This window comes from Erithacus rubecula, assembly GCF_903797595.1.
Source record: "Erithacus rubecula genome assembly, chromosome: 3".
In the NCBI taxonomy this organism is placed as follows: domain Eukaryota; kingdom Metazoa; phylum Chordata; class Aves; order Passeriformes; family Muscicapidae; genus Erithacus; species Erithacus rubecula.
The window spans coordinates 119,042,914-119,069,433 of record NC_136689.1 but is presented as its reverse complement, the minus strand read 5'-3'; positions in this window follow the sequence as shown (position 1 = coordinate 119,069,433).

Here is a 26,520-nt window from a genome sequence, read left to right as displayed (position 1 = left end):
GCTCTATGAAAGGAAGTAAATATTTTTGCATCCAGGGGATGTAGTATCCTAATGCTTTGCTCAAACAGGTCTAAAATAAAACAGAAGTTAAAGGGATTCCCTTACTCTTAGAAAAATCTGTTATATTTATGTAACACATGCATAGAGTTGATTTTTAATGTATGCTATATGTGATATAAATCAAACTGGAGCCTACTATTTAATTATATCTTTCTTATCTTCTGTCAAAGTGAAATGACAAAAAATTAAAAGCATCTAATATAAACAAACTAATTTTGAGCCTCTATTGTGTTAAAAAAGCCCATTTACTATTATAGTTAATGACTTCAAATCAGGGTAATGATCAAATATGGTATGAAGCATTGTATTCTTCATTCATAAAAAGATGCTTACATGTTGATAAATATTTAGCAGACTAGAAAACTGCATTCCAAAGAGGCAAAAATGCTTACGTTCAGCTTTTATAGTGCAGCTGTGACAAACAGAAAGTCCATTTTGGTACACAGCTCTGAATTAAGATAACATCAGAAGATGGAAGCCATTGCTTCTCATAGATACCACTCTTTCACTCAAGATGATGTAGCTTCTTGCTCTTCCATGTTTTGCAATCACACATAAGACACTGACAGATAGATTTTAAAAAATGCAGTTCAGGGTGAGACCATCAAGTCCAGTTTTCTGTCTCCAACAGTGATAATAAGAGAAGATACACAGGGAGAATGTACAAGACTGGACACCTTCTACAGTTCATCTCCTTCACCCACACCTTACAATTTTCTGCTAGAGGTGTAAGAGGTAGATCTATGCTGAGTGCTTTTAGTATCTATTTATGGACCTATTGTCCACATATTAGTCTTAATTCCTTTTTATAAATTGACTGATACTCTCTGCTTCTACACAGTCTCATGGCAGCAAACCCCATAAACGCACAGTTTCCTTTTAGCTGTTTTAAACTGGACACACACTCTTTCCACTGAGCAGTTTCTAGTTGTGCTGCAGGATTTAATGAATAACAGTTCTGCATTTGGTTTATGCACTGTTTACAATTGCGTAAAACTCAGTTACAAACCATCACTCCTAAGTCATCTCCTCTCCAAACTGAAGAGCCAAGCCATTTTAGTCTCTCTTTACAAAGTACATTCTCCATCCCCAAACCATTTTAGTTGCCCTTACATGTACTTTCTCTAATTCCACAATATTTTCTTACTGCGACCAGAACTGTACATAGTACTGTCTAAGCTACAGCACTAAAAGGTTTTCTTTTATAAAGATTGTTTCAGCAAAGACAGAATCAAAAAATTGTTAAAAAAAGCACTTTTCAGTAGTTCCTTTTAAAAATGCTTTACTGTCATTTTTCTCTCCATCTTTAAAAATAATTCAAAAAGGCTTTACTTAGTTGTGATCACTCAGACAGGAATTTCTGTGAGGCAGACCAAAGTGTCTTTGTACTCAAAATCCCAGACCTTGTTTAATTGCTTATTATAAAAAGATGGGATTGTGTTAACATCATTTACTTGCACCATCTATTTACCATACTGGAATTAACACATCCCATTCCAGAATGCCTGATGCAATGTTTAAAAGGTTTAAAAAAAAAATTAAAAAATAAAAAAAAAAAGAAAAAGAAGGAAGACATTCATTTCTCTTTCCTCAAACACCACTCCTGAAATGCTAAGATAAAGATTTAATACTCATTTTGTTAATGAGCTTTCATTTCGATGTCCCAATAAAAATGCTGCCAGTTAATTTAGACAGTATAATTATTCTGTTGGGGCCATTTCCATAGTCCACATTATGTAATGCACCACTGAGACAAAGAAGAGAGACAGCAGTTCAGATCTATTACATCAAACTTGGGTTTCATAACCCTGAGGGCTTGTTCAGCCACTGGACTAAAGGGCAAAAGAAGAAACTACACCTACAGAAACTCATATATCTAACATTGAAGGATGGAAAATATTTGGTGCATTTAAACTAAGTCCACTGTTAGCTGGAAGTCATATTTTTTGGCAAGTGAATTATGCCTTAATGCCTCACTCAGCTGTAATGAGTTCCTTCTAGAAGGTTAAACTGCTATGAGAAATGTGGTGAAATGTCTATCTTTTGATAACTTCCAAGCCAAACCAAAAATTTTACAATTAACTAAGGTTTAGAAATGTTCCAACTATATGTAGAGGGAAAGGAATGCCAGAACAATTGATTTCTTGGCTGCTTAGAGAAAGAAAGAGACAGACTGACGCAAAAGGAATGGAAAAAAAAATTAAAAGTAGGCTGGGATGAAGAGAACAAAAAGATCTTTAGCATACTGCCTTGTAAAACCTGAACTACAGCCCAGGATTTATTACTATGCTCAACAACTTTTCTAATTTAGAGGTTAAGTGCTTACCCCTATACCACAGGGCCAAGCACCACTATACTGGTCACTCTGTATAATGTGTCAAAATTCACATATTTATAATATTCCAAAGCTTTACTGGTTGAAAAGTCTTATTAACTCTAAAGATTCCAGTCACGCTAAAGTTGTTCAGAGGAGTCAATAAGATTCTAGCCTTCCTTGTTCATATGTTTGCTGCTCTAATACTTGAGAATTTCATTTAAAAAAAAAAGGCTGTGATGAAAGAATATCATATTCAACAGTCTGAGTCTAAGAAATACAGCAGCTAGATATGGTTGTGCAATGTTCCTCTGCCTCTGTATATTTTTATTGTCTTTGAGTATGATTTTTCTCCTCACACTTTTCATGCTTATTCTATGAGCAGTACAGAACCTTTGCACTGACTTGGTGCTTTTGGATGTATGTTTCCTTTTGTCATCTTAGGAGAAATTAAATTGCAACTAGAAAAGAATTTTCATCTGATTGTATTTCTCATTAGAGAAAAAAAAATCTCACATTTCTTGGTGTTTTAAAGATTTTAAAGAAAAATTATAGACTTTTAGAAGATTGTATTTATTTATTTTTGGGGCAAAACAAAAAAAAATTGTTATTAGCTGTTACTAATATACTTAATTCAGAGGCACACATAACTCTAATCTACAAACAGGATACATAAGTCAGTGATACAAATGTACCCTGTGATGCTGAAATATGTGGTCCTACTAATTACAACTCTTATATTTTTCACCCAAATAAATTTTATCAGCAGAAGAACATGAGATCCAGTTTTGAATAAGCTTTTAAGCAAAACTGTGACAGAAAACTGCTGCATTAACAATAGCACACAGAAACGTAAGCTGTGTAAAGTAAAATTTTAATCTGAAAATGTTTAAAATAATCAATTCAAAATAAATGTTTCTATAATATTAGTATCACTAGAATGTTAAAAAATTGCAATTTGCTCTTGTGAGCAAATTTTTCAATTTAAATGCAGTGAGATTTAAAAAAACAATTATAATTTGGAGTAAAAAAAAAAGGAGTGAACTTTATTATAAAAGTGGTAACTTTATTTTGACATTTTGTCATTGGAATATTGTCTTCCACTGTCATCTGCCTAACTACTGTCCTACAGTGTTTCATTAAAACTGAATGAATACAAATAGAAACACCTGTCAGAAAACATGAAGACTGATCATAGGGAAAGACTAAAGAAATCTAATAAAATGAGGAAACACTGAACAAGAATCAGAGAAAGAAATATAAAATAGGAAGGATTTTTCTTCCTTCTTCTCATGGGCAATATGCAGTATAAAATATCATTTGAATTAGTTTTTCATTGACTAATGGTAGTGGCTAGTAACAAGAAAATTGGGTCTTCCATCCAACCCTTTCAGATTTAGTATTTTCAAGAGTTGATAATAATATTACTTATTTAACATTTGATTCTGCAAGGTGCTAAGCACTATGATCATCAGTGCACTTGCATTCTTAGGTAATTTGAAGCAGGCAAGTAGCCCACATGAAAGCATCATCATGGCTTTCATAATCATATGATGAATCACATTATTGAATCTAGACAAAAATGTTCAGAACCTTGTACAATCAAGTTAAGGGCTTTACATGAAGTGAAAAGACAATGAAGACACCCTGAAGAGTTTATAACTATCAGTTTAAGGAATATTAATGTTTTTATTCCAAAAAATCCCCCTGAATGTCTGTGAACACATTTTCTTCCATATATCATCATCTTCTGTTACTAATTCTTTGGATACTTTAGTGCTGTTATATATCTGACTTGCTCTATTTTTTATAGACCCATAAAGAAAGGCAGTTGGGTCTTGTGGGAGTGGGGGGAGAAAAGGGGGAGCAGAGGAGGAGAGGGGATGGTGGTGATAAAATGTAATTCCTCCGAACACCTGCTGAGTTTAATTGCACTACAGCTGCTGCTGATTGTAAGTGGGAAAGGGAGATATAAGGCAGAGGGGGAGGTGGTGGCGTTACTGACTGATTGGCTGTCGTTACATCCAGTTTTATTGTCTTTTTTTACCCTTTCAGTATTATTCTTACAAGTTAAAAGAGACTCTGAGTGAGGGATTAGGGACCTAAACCAAAGAGGAATCTTATGATCTGTGAGCAGAATGAGATGTGGTGTTTCCTGGATGAAGACATCTGAAGAGAGCATGTGTGAACCTCAAGAGCAAGACTGATGATCCTAACAGACAAATTGCCACAGTATGCAGCATTCACTAGAATGAAAGGTTTATAGGTGAGATATTTAAAGAGGTCACCACGCCCAGAGTATGTGGGTCTGCAATGAAATAGAAGACAGTGCTTGAGATGAAGGAGCTGTGGTCATTCAGAAGGGATAGCAAACCATGAAGAGAAATTTTCAAGCAGGTTCTCATTCTGCAAGAACTTAAAGATAACAAAGTGTGGTGGGTTTGTAACATCAAGTCATTGTGGAATAAATCCCTGTTCACAAAATTGATAGAAATGGGTACTGAAAACTGGACTGCTGTAATCTGATAATTGCTGGGGACAAACTGCTTTAATACAGAGAAATGTGATGCACATTGTTGTGATTCAAAGGCTTTATTTTGGAATATGTCAAAGACACGACAGCATTACAACTGGCTAACTCCCTCAGAAAACAAGCAAATTGATTATTATCCATATCCTCCCATTTTGGGTTACTTTATGAGCAGTTGCAAAGCTAAAAACTGCTAATAGTGATGTTAAATAACATTTGGGAAAGTTTAGAGAGTTATCATTCAATGGTAATAGATGTGGGAGGAGGAATTTCCTTCAATTTAGGAGCATGAAATGCAGGAGTTGTAATTTTCAGAATTACAATAAGCAAAACAATAGCTAAATGTAGCAGTTCAAAATTTTTAAGAGAATTTATATGTATTTTTTACTATAAAAATAAAAAAGTAGCTATGTTTAAAAAAAAAATTCAGGAAATCTTTACCCAATTATCAATTATGTACATGATTCTATTGCCTATAACATGAACTATGAGCTTAATTATAAGTGCCTGTGAAATAGGGTCAGTAAGAAAATTCAAGCTGGAGGAATACAAGTGTTTGTGGTATATACTATAAGAACACACAGCGACATTAAATAGTAATTAATTAATGATCAAATTAAAAGGGAAGAGGAAAAGTAAGGGATAATGTTTGGCTGGATTAAAAAGCTACAAATAATTCCTCCACTCCTGGACAAAAAGGGACCTTGAGCTGGCTTTTTCACCACTTGGAAAATTGATACACAGAAAAGGAAGATCGTTACATTCTGTTACACAGCAAGAAAAGTCCGAGAGGTAGGACTTACTTAGCTATTAACATTTTGCTCTCTAACTTTTATTCTGCTTGGTACTTTAATATCCAGCAAACCCTCCTGAGAGTGTCAGGGTCTCTTTACTTGGCTTCATGTATCCAACTTATTTTAAGCAGGTTAAGATCTCACTGGCATTTCCGAAGCCTTTGCAGTCAGAGTGTTTCCTATCTAAAGTGCCTTTTTAAAATTTTCAGAAATGAGTTAATTTGTCAGTCTTGAAGACATTTTTTTTTACCAATTACTTTAAATAGGGTGTGAACTCACATCTGGTTTCACATACATGTGTGTAGAGCAAAACACTGTTGATAACAAAGCTGTCACTCTTTATTGCTGAACCCATCATTGTTTTATTATTATATGTATTAATTGTTTTCATATTGATGTCCTGACTTCAAGGTAGAAAGAGACACACAAAATACAAGACTTTTTTTTTAATAAAATTAATTAGAATTTTCAAATTGTTTATATGCTGAATTCACTAATTAGGACTTTGAACAATTTGTATAATTCCATCTTCATTAAGGTTGTCATTCCAAGTATGACTTATCTGCCCTGCTTTGATACTAAAACAAATTAAATTGATTTCTTAACCTACAGATTGACTCCTGGGGAAATACAAAAAGTATAAATAAATAAAACATTTTAATTTGCTGTTACAAATATCAAAATCTGGAAAGTTCTTATCTGCTATAAGGAATGAAGAAATAATGTTTTTAGTCAATCTGGGAGCAATGTGGACTATGAAAAAAAGGCTCCATTTTTTGTATAACTCTCCAGCATGCAACTTTCTTGTTGAGACTAAACATAGATAATAGATAATCTTTCTCTCTCTGTGATCAGTCTAATTATAAGCCTTCATTACACCTTATTTTCAAGAGACATGCTAGCATCACTAGTCCACAATGCAAATGAAAACCTTCTTCCTTTTATGACATATAATTTTCATACTTGCTCCTTACAAAAAAAAAAAAAGGCAAAAAAAAAAAAAATAAAACCAAAAAAATACACCACCACCAAAACAAACAAAAATCCCTAAACTTTGTAAGTCACTATAAGGACCTTCAAATTTCTTTTCCCATACTGGTAAAACATCTACTTAAAACTTGGACTCTTAATTAACACAAATTGAAAAATAAGACTTACAGTAATAATTTATGAACATTGAGGAATGGAGATTGCACAATTTTTCTGGACAAGTTTACTGCTGGAATGTCATAGAACCACAGAGTCACATAATCATAGAAGAATTTCTGTTGTAAGGGACATTAAAGTCATCTAGTTCCAACCCCTCCAGCCATAGGCAGGAGCATCTTTCACAAGGCCAAGTTGATCAAATCCCCCCTCCAACCTGACCTTAAACACTTCCAGAGACTGGGGAATCTATGGTTTCCCTGGACAGCCTGTTCCAGCTTCCAATGACTGTCATCATAAAGAATTTATATTAGGTGCCTCCAATGCTGTCTCTTCTCCAGGCTGAACAAGTCCAGAGCAGTCTAATCTCTGACCAGTTTGAAGGCCTCCCACTGAACTTCCTCCATTATCAGATTCTGTCTTGTAGTTGGGGGATGAGGGTGGGGAGGTGGGAGCAGTATGAACTGCACAATTCTACACTGTATCTCACAACTACAGAGCAAAGGGGCATTGTCACTTCCCTCATCTGCTGGCTGTGCTCCTGCCAATGCAGCCCAGGATGCTGTTGGTCACCTTCACTGTCAGGGTCCAGTGCTGGCTCACATCCAGATGACTTTGAAAAAACCACAGATCTTTCCCAGCAGAGCCACTCCTCAAGCAGTCCATCCTCAGATTGTATCAGTGCAAGAAGTTCTTCCTTCCCAGGTGCAGAACTTTTTTCTTGCTGAATATGATAAGGATTGTCTTTGTCCATTCTTTTGGACTGTCCAAGTTCCTCTGAATGCTTTGAGTGCCTTCCTGAGTGCCTTGACTTGTCCACCCAGTTTGGTGTCATCTGCACACAAGGTGAACAAGCACTCTATTGCTTCCTCTAGGTCATTGATAAAGAAGTTGAACAAACCAGACCTAAATACAGAACTTCATAATTCTCCAGTTCCTGATCTCCACTATCAGCCTATACATCCAATTTTTTATCTATTTACTAGCCACACATGTGGACTGCAATGTCTTAAGTTGAACATGAAAGTATTCTGGGAGAGAGTGTTGCTAGCCTTCCAAAATTCAGGGTAAATTACACCTACTTCTTTTCCCTTATCCACAATTCCAGACAGTTTAACATGGAAGATGATCATATTGATCAGGCATGAATTACCTTCTCTAAACCATGACAACTTTCTCTAGTATTGTTCTCCTCCTTTGTGTGCCCAAAAGTTACAAGAGGACTTGCTCCATGATTTTTCTAAGGACTGAAGATAAATTAGAATAGCCTGTACTTCCCTGGATATTTTTATGCTCTTGTTAACAGATTCATGGAACATATTCTTTCTTCTAATCTTTGAATATTTCCCCTAAATTTTATGACTTTCAAGATGACAGAGGATGATATTTCAGGGATATCAACCAGTTCTCTGTGTGCTTGTATGCAACCCATCAGTTTCCATAGAGTGCTCTCAAGCTATTGCTAGCTCACCCATTAATATTAGTTCTTGAATTCTTTCATTAATCAGAGACCTGGGAGATTGAGACAAGGGAAGCATTCAGTACATAAACCTTATGTGTCTGCTGTTGCTAAATCAACCATTCCATTTAGCATTGGGCACACATGCTCACTGTTCAATCTTTTATAGCACAGCATTACTACCTTCAACGTCTGTCACAAGGCTGAACTGCAGCTGCATTTTGGGTTTCCTGACACTATCTCTACACTCCTTGTGCAATGTTTTTAGACTCCACCATTGAAATCTGTCCCATTTTTTTCCTTTTTTCTTCCCCTGTGTTCTGCTTTTAGAGATTGGAGCTCTATCAGGAAAATCCTGCTTAGCCAAACAGGTCACCTAATACATGTACACCTCTGATACATCTACATCTCTGTTGGAGATGACTCTTACACCTGAGGATGATGCTGTCCTGAGTGCCCTTACCTTTTTGATCTGTCTTCAATAGGATTGTGTCTACCAATTCTATAGAAGGTAAAGATTTATAATAGCAAACATGTAACTATTGAGGGCATAATTCCCATAGATTGCCAGCTATGAGGCCTGTAACTTTAAATTATATATAACTTTAAATTACTTAATTCCAAAATTATGTTATAAATGTGTGTTTTCATTAAAATTTAACAACATGAGTATTACATTGAGCTATTCTTTTGTAAACATCCCACATAGGTATTTATGATGGAGATACCTAAATCTGAATCAGTCACATAAATTCACTGTATGGCCAGTGAAGAGAAGTAAATTGCTCTGAAAGACAAATTGTTAGTCTAAAAGAGGCAGCCAAATTAATCCAGAAACATGCCCTGTGGTATCTCTCAATTGCCTCTGTTATCTCATTGTCTTTGAGTTAGACAACTAACTCAGAGGTAGACATTCACTTGGTGAGATGAGGCTTCATAAAAGTTATACAACTTTAAAAAGACAAAAGAATGTGTTTTAAGAAATTGTAAATATGCTCTATACATGTTTCCTCCCTTTCTTTGAAACTATTGCAAATTTCATTTCTAATTACTTCCAGTTTTTACTGAATTTGCTTGTGATATACAACTGGAATTTCCTTCCTTAAGTCAATTTTTTTGGCAGAAGTTTCTATCTGAAAATTACCTAGGCATTAACTTGACCACAGATTATGTTTTTAACTTTATTGTTTTGATAATCTATTTTTAAAATGATACTGACATAAAAGAAACAAAAATAATTAATTTACAACAGACATTCTTAAAAGTATCCACAAACATCTATAGAAGAGGATGAAAAATTATTTTTACTTCTTGAATTTTTTTAATATAAAAGACACCAGTGCAAATTGGTGACTCTTGGTTTGTTTGGGGATTTGAATTATTTTTAGCAAGGAGAATTTGCCAAGCATAGCAGAACCGGAAATAGAGTCTAATGAAATTTTGAGCTGCAATGTAGGCTAATGATACTTGAAAGTGACATGGTTATATCTCAACACGATAGCACTGGCTTAGCCTAAATGTCAGGAACTTGACAGGCAGGTATCATAAAGATACATGTCAGTCACCTCCAATGCAAGAATAAGTGATGAGCATTGTCAAGAATGTCCTTCATTTTTCCTTGGCAATTAAAGCAAACAGGGGCCCCAAAGTCTGCACTGCTCTTCCATTCACTTTCTCCTTTTTCCTCTCTAAGCACTTGCTGTTTTGTTCTCTTGATTAACAGAAGAGTAAAGTGAAGATAAGAAATGAAGGAGAAAATAGTTGTCTTCTCACTTCTGTGGTGCTGACACATTCTTTTGCATAGAGATGTAAAAGGAAAATTGTTAAGTTCCAGAGTGCTTAAAACCTTGTTATTTTTTCAACACTGTTCTACTTATATTCAAAGCTTAGTTATCTTGTAATACTGACTGGCAACAAAGTGGTGAGTTCTGGTTCATAACCTAATCTTCACCATAATTTCTACCCTAGGCAGCTGAGATACATAAACCATGGAGGAAAGTCAGCAGTAAGATCCTTTCAGAGAGGAGAGAAAGGTGAAAAACATTCTAGCTTCATGTGAAAACTAAGGAAACAAGACTGGGAAAAAGAAATAACCAGAAGAAATAAAGGCTAGGAAGAGGCACAGAAATGAGAACTGCCATAAACTGAGAGGTGAGAATACCAGCCAGTTGCCTGAATCAACCAGCAGCTTGTTTCAAACATTATTCGCCCAGTGAGAGCTCGTATGCCTGGAGCTGTGTGAAATCAGAGGCACATTGCCAGGACAGCAAGGAACTGCCTTCATGCAGACTCCCACCTCCATTAAATGTTCCCTCCTCCCGTTGTCTTACAAGGGAATAGGTAGCTATGACAGTGGATTACTGCCAAAGTCAAGGTGTATGCATCACCCTGGCAAACTGTGATTCATTATAGCCAGGAGCAGGATGCACAGTAGATGAGCAGCATTATTTCTAGCCAGAGCTACTCACTGGCTGGTAATGAGAACAGTGCCTTAGGGGAACTCAGCTGATTTTCTTTTTCCAGTTTCTGCACCAGCCTGATTCTTTCCTACGCTGCCAACTACGGGCAAAGAAGAGATGATTCTTGCTCCCATGACTTCATGCTTGATTTAACCCACAAACCAATGTGCCCCAAGGCTCTCCAGGTTTGGCTTACCAACTGTTCTTGCAATTACACATAACATGTTCCAATGTTTCTGTTTTCTCAAAGCCAGGAAAAAGAAACCTCCACAGAGCCCATCCACTCAAGCAAACCTATCACACAGATAAACATGATCTCTCTGAAAAAAGCAAAGAAGGCATCTAGCCCTACAGACACTAGTCTTAGAATGTAAACAGATTCTTGTCTGCCAATTTATCCTTACAGGAAAGTTTCTCCAGCACAGACCCTTGCCAACACATATAAAAATGGAGGTTTTTTACAACAGACAACCAAAGCCTGCAAGAATCAAGAGTGTTCCAGTGGCCTGAAAGGCTTTAACTTCTGGGACATCTCTCCAATTCTATTATACACATTACAGGCACATTTTACATATTCCTTTACAAATACCCAATGGAAAACAAAGGACAATTAAAAATGAGTAGATCTTCTGTGCACCTGACCATCAGCTAATTTCAGCTTATTCTGTAGATATTTTGCACTTGCTCAAGTAATAAGTTCATGAGGTTTTTGGCTTTGGTACATGACTCAAAGTAATGTTATCATGGGTAATGATAGTAAAAGATCAATGGCAACAAATCACATTTGTAATTACATCATGTCAGTTGGTCTTTTATTATCAATGAAAATATTTAACAGTTATTAAAATTTCTTGGAACATTTTTGGCCAGAGAGCCCACTTTAAACCTCCATTAAAATTCACTAGGTCTGGAATTCAATGATAAGTGTACTCTGTGGCCTGAGAAGCAGAAAGGACAGGAAAAAAAGATGTGGCACACCTCATTCAATAGGATATACCATATTTACAAAAACATGAATATATACTTATGACAAATAACACCCTTTTCCTTAATTTTGATGGTTAGCATCTCTTTCTGGATATGTCAAGCCAATATACCCATGCCAAAGTACTTGAAGAAAATTAATAGCTCTCAGTCCTTGGTTTCTCCTATGGTTACATTCATTCAAAAGAAATCTGCTGGTAGTAGCATGCTTTGCGAGTCTGAAACTAATTCTGCATAGGTTTGTGTGAAACTTACCTTCCTCATACTGTATTTCTTACAGCACTGCTGGACACTTCACAGCTAGTATATAGCTGTATACAATTATGTTTTCCAGATTTTGAATCAAAAATTCTTGACCTTGAAATACTTCAGAGCAAGCACTTCTTGCTTGCTGAATGAATACTTTTGTCATCACTAAGCATTTCACCAGCTGCCTATTGATAAACAATTGACAACTACTCATGACCACTTAACAAGATTGGTTAATGAGAATACTTAGCTATTGCTCCTATAGATTTACAATCACATGCTGATTTGATTTAGTTGCACTGATAAGAGAAATATCTATTTCTTAGAGATAAGCATTCCAACCTATCAAAAGAAACCCTACAACTCAACAAGAGAAAAAATGTAGTAGTAACTTGAATTGTAGTAAGAGGACAGGAAGAAATTGTGTAAGGTTTCTTATTAAATAAATAAATAATGTAAACCCTTCAAAGAAAAGAAGATATGACTTAAGAATAAATTAATTCCTCTATGAAGTAGGAAAGCTTGCTGTTCCCGACACTCTCAAAATCAGTGACCATAAATAAATGAAGATTATTATGTTGTGAAATCATACCTAAAGTAAATAAATGTGGAAGGAAGATAGTGGGGAAATTACATTCCAAATCTCTTCAGTAACCATATGCAAGCAAGTGGTAGAAGAGAGGATTTTTTCACAATGAAATGACCTTGAATATGGCTTGAATTTGAAGTCAGCAACTTCTTGCAGGGGTTGCAATTATCTCAACAGGTCCCAATAATTGTGTTTGAGATTTTGTTGAGTTTTCATAACAAAATATTGACACAACTTTGAACAGAAATTAGGAAATTTCCATGATACCGCCTTGCCTTTCTGCTCAAGAACAATGTATATTTCCTTTGCTCTCACCTTCTCTGCTGCCTTTTACCCCAGAAATTCTCTCTAACCTTGCAATCTTTTAAAATAAATTGATATGCTGAGATCTTGTACTCAATAAAAATTCTGGAACTTGGCTTAAAAGAAACGTAGGTGGAATTTTCAAGATTAAGTCCTTCTCCTGGTGAAACTTATTAGAATTTCTTTCATTTCTTTTAGGGATCATTGTTTTCCTTTATTTCCATAATAAGTATCGTCATGTCAGCAATGGTTCTTCAGGAGAGAGGTGTGAACAGTGCATCTGCTTTCCTTGTTTAAGTGCTAGAATAAAATAGTCTTGGTCTAAGCATAGTTCACCTAAGGGACATCTCCATTCAAATAACAGTACCATATACAAATAAATTCATAATCAATTTATGGTATTATTGAATTTTTTATACCTAGTATATATAATTTTCTATTATATGTATTATCTTTCTTTCTAATGTTGCCTATTAGACTGTTTTCAAACAAAATGTTGTTTCTGTGCCCTACTTCGTTACTTCTGTGCACAGCTCTCGTTATCCTGATTAGTAGCTGTTCTACCTGCTCCTCATCACTGCTTTTCCATAGTAAAAGAGATGACAGAAGCTTATGCACCTCTATCCTAAGTGGCTGTGTCTTCTTCCCAACATGATGACCTACGCTCTCAAAAAAAAAAAAAAAAAAAAAAAAAGTACAAGTTGAATGTAAACTGATTTTGTGCATGCTATTTTCTTACAAGTTTAGACCACATACATTGAAGTTCTGATAACTGAGAAATATTTAAGCACTCCATGTGTTATCATAAAAATATTCATCCATGAAAGTACAGGTATAACAGCATAATAGTGCAGTTCAGAAACCATCTTTAGATTTTTAGTTGCCAACACCAAATCCTTTCACAAACTACTTCCTGCTTCAAGGTCTCTTGCCAGGGTAATGAGATGCTCCATCATGAAGTTATATATAATTCTGTCAAAATAATCTTAGAAAGTATATAATTTTGAATCATTGTTGGAAGCAGAGACATGAGCAACTGCAAATGTGTTCTTCTAAACTGGGAATGTAATATGGAATTAAATGCAAATGACTACGTTAATGCAACATTATGATTGAGATATGACACAAACAAATGTCATTAAATTCAAAGTATGGTTCCCACAGCAACTGTAATTCTGCTGCTTTGCACTTTCTGTACATATTATATTGTATTTCTGTGCCATATACTGTGCAGTATTAACTTCACTGTATTTTCGTATATTTGCACTGTGACTGAGTAATGGTTGTTCTGGGAACACAAACTGAGTTTCTATTTTCCTAATGTAAAGTCTGAACAATAATGTTGTCATTTTTTTCTATGTTTAATTTCTTTTGGTTTTTTGCTGATTTTTTGTTTGTTTGGGTTTTTTTAAAGAAGATGGCGTATTATTTCAATGTATATTGCCTGGCTATTGCTTTTGCAGGTAAATGTATTTCTGAGCTATACTTTGAGCCACAAATATGCTTTAATAAATTTTATTTCACTGGATATTAATCAGCTTGACTCTTTTTTTTTCACTTTTGGCCTTTTCCTTCCCAATATCACAGCTTGAGCTTTAGTTTCAAACCAAGAAGACAAGAGGGAGCAGAGACCTCAGTGCTTCTGCAACTTCCTCATGAGGGGAAGTTAGTTCAGCAACTGCTTTGAAACTGAATGCATCTCATCAAAATTAAGGGATTTTTTCTGAAATTTTAAAATAGCTCTTTTCAACATTTTTGCCATATATATGTCCATTATATCTCAATTCTTTAGAAATGTTTCCAGACATCTACTTATGTGGACAATAATTCTGTTTGATTTCATTTTGGTGAAATTCCTGAAAGGCAAACTCATATTAATGGTGTTTTATACACAAAAGAGCACATACTAGAAAATATTTGCCCTGGAGTTCTTCCCTAAAATGTCCTGAAATGCTACTTCTTATTCTTTCATTTCAGAGCTTACCTGTGAAGAAAGTGAGAGAGAGAGAAAAAAATTGTTTCTCAAACTTTGCTGACTTGTGGTTTATACTAGTGTGAGCATATAAACTACCTCAGTGTAAAGTGCAAGTAATGAATAAGCAAGTAAGTAAGATACAGGTAAAATAAATCACAAGATTTTGAAGACAGTAGCATAACATAGTTTTGAAAACAAATTACTGAGATATTATGAATGTCACTTTGGTTTAACAGTTTGAGATTGTTTTAATAATTCTCTTCTGAATAGCTTTTCAAATTCAATAAAATTACCTATGCTTTATTTCAAATTGTTGCCCATGGCAGACCTTGAATAATATTTCTAAAGGAAATGAATGAGATATTATGTATGATTTAAATAAATAATTAAGTTCAGTTGAAAGAAAACCTATCTTTAAACACTAAAAGTACTAATAGATTCTTCTAAACTGATAGAATTGTGTTGTATGTTCCAACATATTTAATTAAATATGTTTAAAAAAAGTGGGCTCAGTTGCTAAAAAATACACATCTGCATTCTCCCTATGTAAGTTTACATTTCTGTTCCAAAACTCATCTCAGTCTGTTATAATACTCTATTTCAAAGGGGCTTTTTTATTTCTTTAATGAAGATATGCCATTATTTTGTAACGTTTGCATATATTTCGGGGGTTTTTTCTCTTTATTTTCTCTATATTTCTAGACTAAAGTAGAACTGAAGCAAAAGGATTACCTGCTCATAATGCTGAGAATTGGACAGGTCAAGCAACAGTTCTTGTCTAGAATTTCAAGTTCCTTTGTTTTGTGTAACAAATGGGAGGAATAAATTCATTTACATGGAGAAGGCAAAAAATATCTAGGACTTTCCAAAATATAGGTGAAATAGTAGCTTGACACAATTATTTTTACTCAGTACAAAAAAAAATTACAGTGAAATTCTTACTTCACACAAGTACCACTGGAATCAAAGTTTACATGACCAAAGAACAAGTTCTGTTTACACACAGAAACCCCTGTGGATTAAAGCTGAATCCTGTAAATCACAAAGAAATATGCATATTGTGGTACATGTTCTAAGAACACAATTTTCATACACACCTTGAGACATCAAGATGAAAAGAGATTTTGAAATTTAATCCTTGCAAAATAGATATGAAAAAAAAGTATGGTGCAACATTTGGATTTGCATCAATATCAAATCAAAACAGCAGCCATTCAGAGACATATGTCTGCCAGAACTATAGCATTTAAAATATTTTTTTAAAAGAAAAAATAGATTACATATTTAATAAATATAAAAATTAATACAAGAAAAATATGAAAAGTTAAATACATTTTGAAACAGATACAACATTTTAAAGTTGTTTACTTCATGTAAATGAGATATTGGTGTCAATGCACATTTAAAAATGAATGAGCTGTTCAGGAGATGCAAACACAAATGCACCTTGTGTGCTAGAAAAGGTTTCAATTTTGCTATTTTCTAAACACAGAAAAATGTATCCCCCCCATTCAGAATATTGAATGTCTTATGAAAAGTGAAAGGTCATTTGTAACTGTCCAAAGGATTGATGGAGTTGAGATACCTCCTTGACCTTCACCCTGCACTCATAAAGAACAGTCTCAGATGACAGAGCATCAGGCAAGATTTCAGAAAATGTCTTTTCTTATTTTATATTGCATAGCAGGCTTGTTACCTGATATTTTTCATAATTGTATGTCAAGGTTTAATTACTTCATGTCTTCCCTCATTAAAAGCAAACTGTCATCTAATACCATTCAGCTATGTTTGTGATTTGCACTAATTCAAGCATTTCTGTCTGCTTTTTGCCATTGTTTTCCATCTCAGTTTCTACAATAATTGCTTTGGAGGCCTACACAAACAATGTCAAGGTCAAGCCTTACAAATACAAAAATTCTTTTCCAATTACTTATTGTCAGTTAAGGATGCACATTATAAAAACTGGTTCAGAGGAGTTTCTTTTTTTCATATTCCAATCTTCACATAATGCAAGTTGGGATGAAAGCTTAAGTTAAGATATTTAAACAACAAACTTCAAAAAGACTTGTGGAAACATGAAGTATATCAGATTTAATCATTCTACTACATTTTCAATCATGTAGTGTATTAGGGAAATAATATATAAAATATACTATTACCCAAGTGAAAGAAGTAAAATAAAATGTACTCAATGTTAAATCCTTTTGTTGTTATATTTTTTCATCCTACCAACAGGGAAAGTCAAGGACATATAGCTTAATGGTCCACTTACCAAGAAACAAGAAGGCAAAGAATTCATTTATCAAGCTTCAGTATAAAGTGTCACTCTCCCTACTTCCCTGCAAAAAGCTTGAGAGTGCTAGGCAGCAACAGAATGACATGAGAAGAAAGATGCAGAAGTAAAAAAAAAAAATGTATTTCCTGAAGATGATGGGGATACATTGGGATAAAATAGATCATAGAGAAAAAAAACCCAAAAAAATGAAACCCTTAGAGTGATTACTGTTTCCTTGCTAATTATTTTTTCATTCATAGAGGTATTAACATGAATACATTGTCTAAAAGACAAAAATTAATATTGTTTTGGAGAACTCAGGCTGACTTCAGTGAAAATTCAGATGTTTATATTTTATTTGGTACGTTACTTATTCTTAGAAAATTATAAAAACTACCACATTGTTGCCTGGCTGCAGAAGTACTTTGAATCCACCAGCTGGGAAACCAAACTCATGCTAATCAATTGCTGTTTACCAATTTTCCAAATAATAAATCCTTTATTTTTTCCATGCCAAAATATTTTCTTGACACTGTCATAAAAAGTCATGTCATGTTCAGACACCTGTTTTAAGAAAACCTCCCAAACTCATTATAATGTAAATTTAACTTTCTTGTATATGGACCACAACACCACATGATTTCATAAAAAGCCTTTTTTCATTCGTGGGTTTTTCATTATTTTGTTTATTTTGTTGTATTTTAAACAAATTACTATCCAATTATTAGATCAATCTTCTACATTGCAAGAAACATTTCATTCCATCTTTTCACTCAAGAAATTCAAACCATCTTCTTCAATCTCTCATCCTTGACTATGAGCCAATAAACTCTTGTGGAGGATAGAATTGTAAAGATCATCTTCTGATTTGTGAGAGAGTAATTCTGGGTGGTTACTTAATTCCGGAAAAACTTACTCAAATCTTTGTTATAATTCTCAATTTTTTTTTAAAAAATAGAAGAATTTCTTCAAGCAAATCTTGCTTTATATCAGGGAGACACAGGACTATGAACTGTTCAGGATAGCCTCTTTGCTTAAATTTTCCATTATAGCTCAGCTGCTGGGTCACTAAAAATGAACAGGTAAAAGAGGCTGCTGGGGTATTTCAGTCAGTGAAAGAAAAATCATCTAGAACCCCCACATTAATGAAGAAGTATAAATCACTATAATGACTGGGGAGAGAGACAAAAGAGGGGGAAGAAAAATCTAAACAGCAGCAGTTTCTGCAAGTGTATACAACATGTTCACATTAGCAGGAAAAGCAGCATGTGTCTATATATATATATATATATGTATATATGTATATATAGTCTAGGAAAATTACTTGGATCCACAACATCCAGGAGTATAAACAAGAGCATCTGGTTTTTTGCTGTACATTTTCTCTAACCCCTGTATTTCTGACTGAAAATGTCTGCAAGTTTTCTTTTTTAACTTTTTTGGTTTTTTCAGACATACTTTGCACTGCCAGGATTTTAACTGTTTTTTTAGTCAAATCCAAAATTATTGCTATAAGGAATCCTAAATTTATAAACATTTTAAATATAAAAATTTCATTTAGTATGTGTTTTTGATCAGATGAATGGACCCAGGTAAAGGCGGCATTTTTTTTTCCCTCAGTCATGTATGGAAATTATGACTTTTTATTATCTGTGGACAAGTTCTTTGCCTCAAAGAACAGATGATTTTTTTTATTATCTTTTGTCATTGGCTATGAAATCTCAGTTAATAAGTTTCACAGATTGCAATAATACCCTTGAGAACCTGTGTACTATCTGTCAAACATGTAATTTTAAGGTATAATAATATGCAATATGTTTACATAGGTTATTGAAGTGCAGTTCTTTCCCAACATAGGTATTTATTAAAAAAGCTAGAAGTGTAGCATCTCAAAGCTAGTAGGATTTAATATTTTTTAAAAATACAAATATAAATGATTGAAGATCAATTTATTCAACATATGCAGCAAAATATGCTTCTGTTATGTAAGAAAATTGTTTGTGGAGACTGCCACTACTGCAATATTTTAAGGACATACAACATCATCAGAAAAGATCTAAAACTTGTTAAAGTCAAGAGAGGCCTTAGAGAGTTTGGTGCAGTGTCTATTGGAAAAATATTTATCTGGATGACATATGGGGATGAGTGTATATGCAGAGGACTTGTAAATATAATTTCATAATAATTTATTTTGCTTTTATGATCAACTCAAGTGTTTTGCATTTTTAATTTTTTTTTGATAGATCATGGATATCTAGAGCTGAGAAGATGTACCTTTACAGCAGAACTCAATATCACTGAATATTTCAATTCCATAGAACAAAATAACACATTATTATGAGATAATGGCTTTTCTATTTTATGTTATAATACTAGGAAATATAAAATTAAATTGATGTTTATGCACTAGTACATCTCAATACACTATAAATATAAACACTATGAATATAAACATCACAGTAACATGATAAACAATTAGCAGTTTTTAACTTTATTGCTGTTTCCCATATTAAAAAAAATTAAAAATATTTATTTTGAATACCTTCAACGGTAACTGAACTAGCCCTATTAACTATTACAGAAGTAATTTTCTTTTGATTTTATTTGTCCTTCTAGTACTCATGAAAAGAGTTGGCTTGGTTTCCCAGAAGTGTGGTTAAGGCTGACTTTTATTATCAAAAGGACGGGACAGCATGGGTGAAGGGTGAGAATGTCAATCATCCCTGTGAAACAAAGAAAAGAGTACAGGGGTAGGGAGGAGAGCTCTGGTGACTCCATGAGTGGCTTTGTCAAGCAGAAGAAAGAAATGGAGGCAGAAATCCCCTGTTTCTGCATCCACTGTTCATCAGATGCTGTCCTCATTCCTGTACAACCCTGTTAACCCTTCTGCATCTACCACTTACCTGAATTTACAAACTGTTGACCTAAGTAAATTCAAGGTCACTTTGCTATGCACTTTCATTTTCTAAGCACAAGGGCAATACTTTTTCCAGTCTTACAGAAATTAAAAAATTATTATATAAAATGCTATATGATTGCTCATTAAAAAATATGTGAGAGTAATAACTTTTTATCACTGATACAATGGAAATGTTCAAAAATGTTTGCCTCGTGCTCACTCACAATCCTTTTGGCTAGTAAAGGTAAAATAAGTAATATATACCAAACCAATCTATTTTCAAGAGAATAGTTTCTTCACAATACTATCCTTAATCTTGGTTTATCCTTAAACAGACAAAAGTACATATGAGCTTGTGAACTACATCTGTTGGCATTTTATCTTCTAATGCAGATAATATACCTTATTTTACTAGTTAAGATTGCTTCTTTTTTACATTGCAGTACCTTGTGAATTTCACTGTTGTTAAATTTAGTTTTCAAAGTGTCTTGAAAATCCCCTGGAGCTTTATGGATGTCTTTTAAGGATTCTTGATGTAACACATCCTTATTACCTCATTTGCAGACTTTTAATACTTAACATACTAGCCATAAAATTAATTGTTGCTCCACTCCACTAACAATGATGGTAGAATTTTTAGTTTCTTCACTTTAATGTTGGCCATTACACATTTATTTCCCTAATATATTATAAGATTAAAAGTAACAGTAAGCAGCATTTTTCAATTCTATATAGCTGTGTTGGAAAACAATCACCATGAAACTACATTAATCCTGAGCTGGAAGAGTCATCTCTAGGTACAGGAGGGTAGCCCAATTTCTTTGATCATTTATCTCTTTGAAATGATCAGCAAGGATGCCAATTAGAGACACCGTTTATCAATTGTAACTTAACTTGTGATGTTTACACCTTCCTTGTAGAAGTCAGACAGAAAAGATTTCTCTTTTCTTTCAATTGCTCATTTGTATCAACACCAAGATCAAAAGATTTGGATACGTACTCAGCTCATCTGGCTGAGAACATTTCCTGCAGTATCAGCCTTTTCTAAATCCTTCATAAATGCAAAAACATTTAAAGAAACTGTGTATTTTTTCCTTTAAATCTCAATGGACTATATCAATAATTAGTTCATCCCATGAATTCTAACATTTTATATTTTGTTCATATACAGTGTAACAGTGTAAAAAGAAGGAAAATGTGTAGATCCAAGAACATTTTGCAATAGGTGCTACCATACACACCTTTGTATGCAAATAGTATCTTCCCAGATCAATGTAAATCTATGTCCTCAGTTTCAACCTCTGTGTTTAGGTAGGCAATCACTGCAAGAAAATTTTCAAAAAACCAGTTCAGAAAAACAAATTGAAATTATCTAATAAGACAGGGTACATTACAGCATACTGCCTCATTATGGACAGAGTGTAGATCAAAGTACAGAATGCCATAAATGAACTTTAATTGAAGAAAAATTCATGGTAGATTATTTTTCTATGGAAATTTAGTAATAATTTTTAAAACTAGAATAAAAACTCTAATATAATGTGATTTTGTTACTATCAAATGTTTAATCATTTAATATTAAAAAGCCCATAGTGTTTACATATTTATACAATTATAAGTATTTAATCTGACAGGATAAAATGCTACCAACAGTATTTATTTTCCAAGTATAACCATAGAAGACTAAGGGCATTCTATTTGATGCATTTTGTAGAGTTTAGTCCATGTTTTCCTGGTTTTGTTAAGATCTAAATTTTAACAGCCTTATATATTTATTTTCAATTTAAACACAAACCAAATACTTGAAACAGTGTTGGGAAGATGAAAAGACATTCCTTTTCTCTATTAGAGTTTGCATCAGATTGCATCTGCATGTGGGTATTGGGTAAAGCAAATTCCACAAATTCTGCTCAAGGAAGTTCCAATTGGACCTTTAAGAGTGTTTAACAGAATGAAGTTCTACTAAGCAGCCTTCAAGAAACTTGAGGCTCAGGTTATTTTTTCTGATTGTTCATAAATATTCTTTTATATTTATATGAATTATAATTAATATAATTTAGTTATTGGTATTATATTAAAATTACTGTAATTTTACTTGTAATGCATTCAATTTATATATTTAATGCCCATGAAGCTTGGAGAAAGACAACACATTTTCAATTATGTTAAAATACAATGGCACAGACTTGTCTTTGACTGTTACTATATTCTCCAACAATTTCTCTGATATTAGAGGCTCTTGCAATGCTTCCTATTACTCATTCCATGTTACCTGCAAACATGTCTCCAAAATAACATTACTCAACTCCAAAATTTCAGGATTCGAAAGCTCCAGAGGTAATGGACTAAAAAAGGACTAAAATTTAAATGAGTACCTAAGTTTTTTAAAGCCATTCAAACCCAACCTTGTGAAAAAAGAGTATAGAAATAAAACCAAAATCCTTGCTGGGAAATAAATCATTGGCTAGGGAAAGTTAGCCCAATGTCTTGAAAAAGCCAAGAAAACAAAGAGTTTGGGAGGTATCAGAAGTATTGTTTCATTTCCCATAGATCTGTGCCCTATAGCAGATAAACCTTGGTGTCTAACATACTATGGTCATGGCCTTTTTTATTCTTATATAAGTGCCTATTTGCAAGAAAACTCCAAGAATGCAGCATTGAGACCTTATTTTTAATTATTCCATCAAATTCCTATTAAACCATTTAGCATCTAATTATATCAAATCATTGATATTTAAGTAAAGACTTTATGCTACATGAAAAGATATATAGTACCTGTATAGTACCACACATTTTTTTTCTCAGATAAATATTCTTAAAGCCTAATTCTGTTTCCATTAACGATGGAACTTAAAATCCAAGAGCTTGCTGCACAATTCTGGCCTTCAGTTTAAAAATATTTAGCTTTTTTCCTATTTCTAAAGTTGTTTATTAATATTAAGAAGTTAGCATACTCATTGAAAAACCAAATGAAAGTAAAATTCAAATCCTATGTAAATAACTAACTGCTATATATAAAACAGTCTGTATGGCAAATATTTTTCCTTGAATGAATAGCTTTTGTAACCTGTCTTTTTCTTAATCAGGTACATGACTCTCTGTAAACTTTCTTTGCTTTCTAAGGCAAACATAAGTAATAATTTCTGTAAAGGTCTTGAGTCCCTCCAACATCTGGTTTTGGTTTACTATAAAAACTGTGTCTCTGATCTCATGTGTTGAACTACTGTATGTTTGCCACTGTCTATTTCCTGTGAAAAAATACACTGAACAATAATAGCTTTTGTTCCTAACCTTCCAGCCACTACAGCAGCTGAACAAATAATTTTTGTGCTTTCATTTGAAGTAATTTATTCCATGTATATGTTTGTGCAGGGTCATTTGGGTTATTGGATGTTTCATCATTTAAAAATCAAATATTAGAAATTTAAATTACTGAAAACTATGTCTAATATTTTCCTTATGCTTTTACCAATCTTTTGACAAAATTTCCTTCCAAGGTATCTTTAAGTCTATATATAGTTTCGTGTGAGTGGAGGAAAATAAAAAAGTAGTTATTAAAAAGTTATAAAGAACCATAAACATTGCAAATAATCCCATTCAATAAAAAATCACAGGTGTTAACTTTTAGTTCTGCTTAGATATGGATAATCTTGTATGTTATCTACATTATGATTAGCAGATTTTAAGATCAAATTGCAAAATTCAAATTCTGAATTCTTCTTTAAGTCATAGAGAACATATATTTATATCTGCATGCACACACATGCTTGAGAAATTCCTTCCCTGCTTGTCCCTTCAGACTGCAGGAAGAGACTTGGCCCTTGCAACTGCTCAATCCTGCAAATGTACTTGGTTCCTCTTTATTTTCTGCCCCTCCTCTGCACAGGCCTTTCATTTGCCTTGTGCAGATCCCTTCCTTCCTCTCCTTTTAAACAGAAGCTTTACACTCATGATGTATTCTGTGTCTATGCACTATTTCATGACTCACCTTTCTACCAAGGTTCCACATTTTTATCAAATCATGGAGTCTTATGGAGCAATTTTACAAGTAATTCATTTGCTGTATATTATTAAATTACACAACACTCTCTGGTTCTGCTATGTCTTTGTCCTTTTCTTATTAAAACTTTTATTAATCCAGTGCAAAATTGGAGTTGCACCCAAATGGTTAGGTTAAGTTTCCAGGTTAATTAGCAGCTTAAATTCTATCATTTTCAATTCTGGATATTTCCATCCCACCTTAAACCTAAATAATTTTTTAAAACTATGAAATTCACACTTTTATTTTTAGTCTTATGTACATCGTAATTTATATAGACCTATTTTAAAATTCCTATTTATTTATATTTTGTTTACATTTAATGTATAAGAATTGCATTCTTTTTGTTTACTTTTTATATAGTTCACATTCTAAATTCTACACCTTATCATCATTAAGAAAGAATAAAACAAATGTTTTACATTTATATCATACACATAGTAATCCATGTTTTATTTGGAAGATAAACATCATATTCCTATTCCCTTCCCTTCCCTTCCCTTCCCTTCCCTTCCCTTCCCTTCCCTTCCCTTCCCTTCCCTTCCCTTCCCTTCCCTTCCCTTCCCTTCCCTTCCCTTCCCTTCCCTTCCCTTCCCTTCCCTTCCCTTCCCTTCCCTTCCCTTCCCTTCCCTTCCCTTCCCTTCCCTTCCCTTCCCTTCCCTTCCCTTCCCTTCCCTTCCCTTCCCTTCCCTTCCCTTCCCTTCCCTTCCCTTCCCTTCCCTTCCCTTCCCTTCCCTTCCCTTCCTCTTTCTACATTACTATTGTTGGAAGTAAAAATTATGAAGCTCTAATTTAGTGTGCCAAGAAAATTCTTTCTGTTCCATCTGTTACAACTATGTTAGATGACAGTTGTTGAATTTCAATTTTAGTAATTATCAGGACTGGAAAAGTTCTACTTAAGGAAAATTTTGAGATTTTTTTTTTGAGGATTCTTCTAAATAATTAATCTCAATTATCAATAACCATTATCACAAATCAATCTTCAAATTCTGAGGAAGATTCCAGAAGATTAGGGGGAAAAAAAAAGGAAAAGAGTTTTCCAATATTTTAAAAGGAAATGTCTTAAGTAGGCCAAGTCTGTGTTAGTCTCATATTGATCCAAAGCAAAAACATATATAAACCAGCAAAAACAAAGCAAAAAAAGGCTTTGCTAATAACAACCCATGAAGAAAAACTGAAAAATAGTTTGTCATACATTTTATAACTTGTTAAAAGTAAGCTTTTATGATTACATAATAATAAATCTATTGATTAACTATTTAAATAACTATAAAAATATTTATTAACATAAAAGGGAACTTGATTTATTTTTAAATAAGGAAGCAACAGACTTCACCATTATTTTTCAACAGATTCTGTGGTTATCTCTTCTTGTCTCAGTACTAATCAGTACTATATAAGTAGGTAAAAAGTAATTGTTCATAGTTCAGAAATAGCTTTAAAATAGTGGAGCTGTAAACACAGAAGTATGATTAGCACGGCTGATTTAGTAGTGTGGGTGCATTTGAAAAAAAAGGTAAATTTTTGTAACAGCCAAAATTACATCCAGACAGGTAGAAGATTGGAAGTGATCTCAAGCACATATGAGACACTGGAGAAGTTGCTTTCACTTTCTAATTTGATAGTCATTTTTGTTCTGAAACGTAGGACAATTGCACATGATGAACAACTCTATTAGAAAAGTCAAAATTGTTGAAGTAATGTATCAAATAGCTCAAAACATAAATATTAAAATAATTTAGATAAAAAATAACATTTTAGTAACTAGCAATTGAATTTCAAAGCATGATTTAACACATTTGCACTCACAAAGTAAGCCACATGCCCATCTGATACACGTCTATAAGAGAGGACCTTCAGCAGAAGAACTTGATTTGTATTTTCAAAACTGAACTACAGGATTAATATATTGCTCCATTAACCTTGAGAATTTTTTGACTGAAATAATGTGAGGGAAGCAGGGGGAAGAAGAAGACTTCTAGAAATCTTTTTGTGGGCAGTTTAAAACAGTGTATTACAGCAATGTGTGCTCGCAGCCCAGGAAGCCAACCATATCCTGGGCTGCAGGGAAAGAAGCACGGCCAGCAGGTCGAGGGAGGGGATTCTCTCTCTCTGCTCTCCTGAGACCACACTGGGGGTACTGTGTCCAGTTCTGGGCCCCCCAAAATAAGATGGATTTGGACCTTTTAGAACAAGTGTCCAGAGCCACAAAGTTGATCAGAGAGCTGGAGCCTCTTCTAAGGAGACAAATTGAGAGATGGGGCTGTTCAGCCTGGAGAAGAGAAGGCTCCAGGAAAACCTTTCAGCAGCCTTCCAGTACAGAGGAGCCTTCAAGACAGCTGGAGAGCCAGACATGCCAGACACATGGTGAGTGATATGATAGGCAGGAATGGCCATAACCTGAAAGAGGGGAGCTTTAAGTTACATATGAGGAAGAAATGCTTT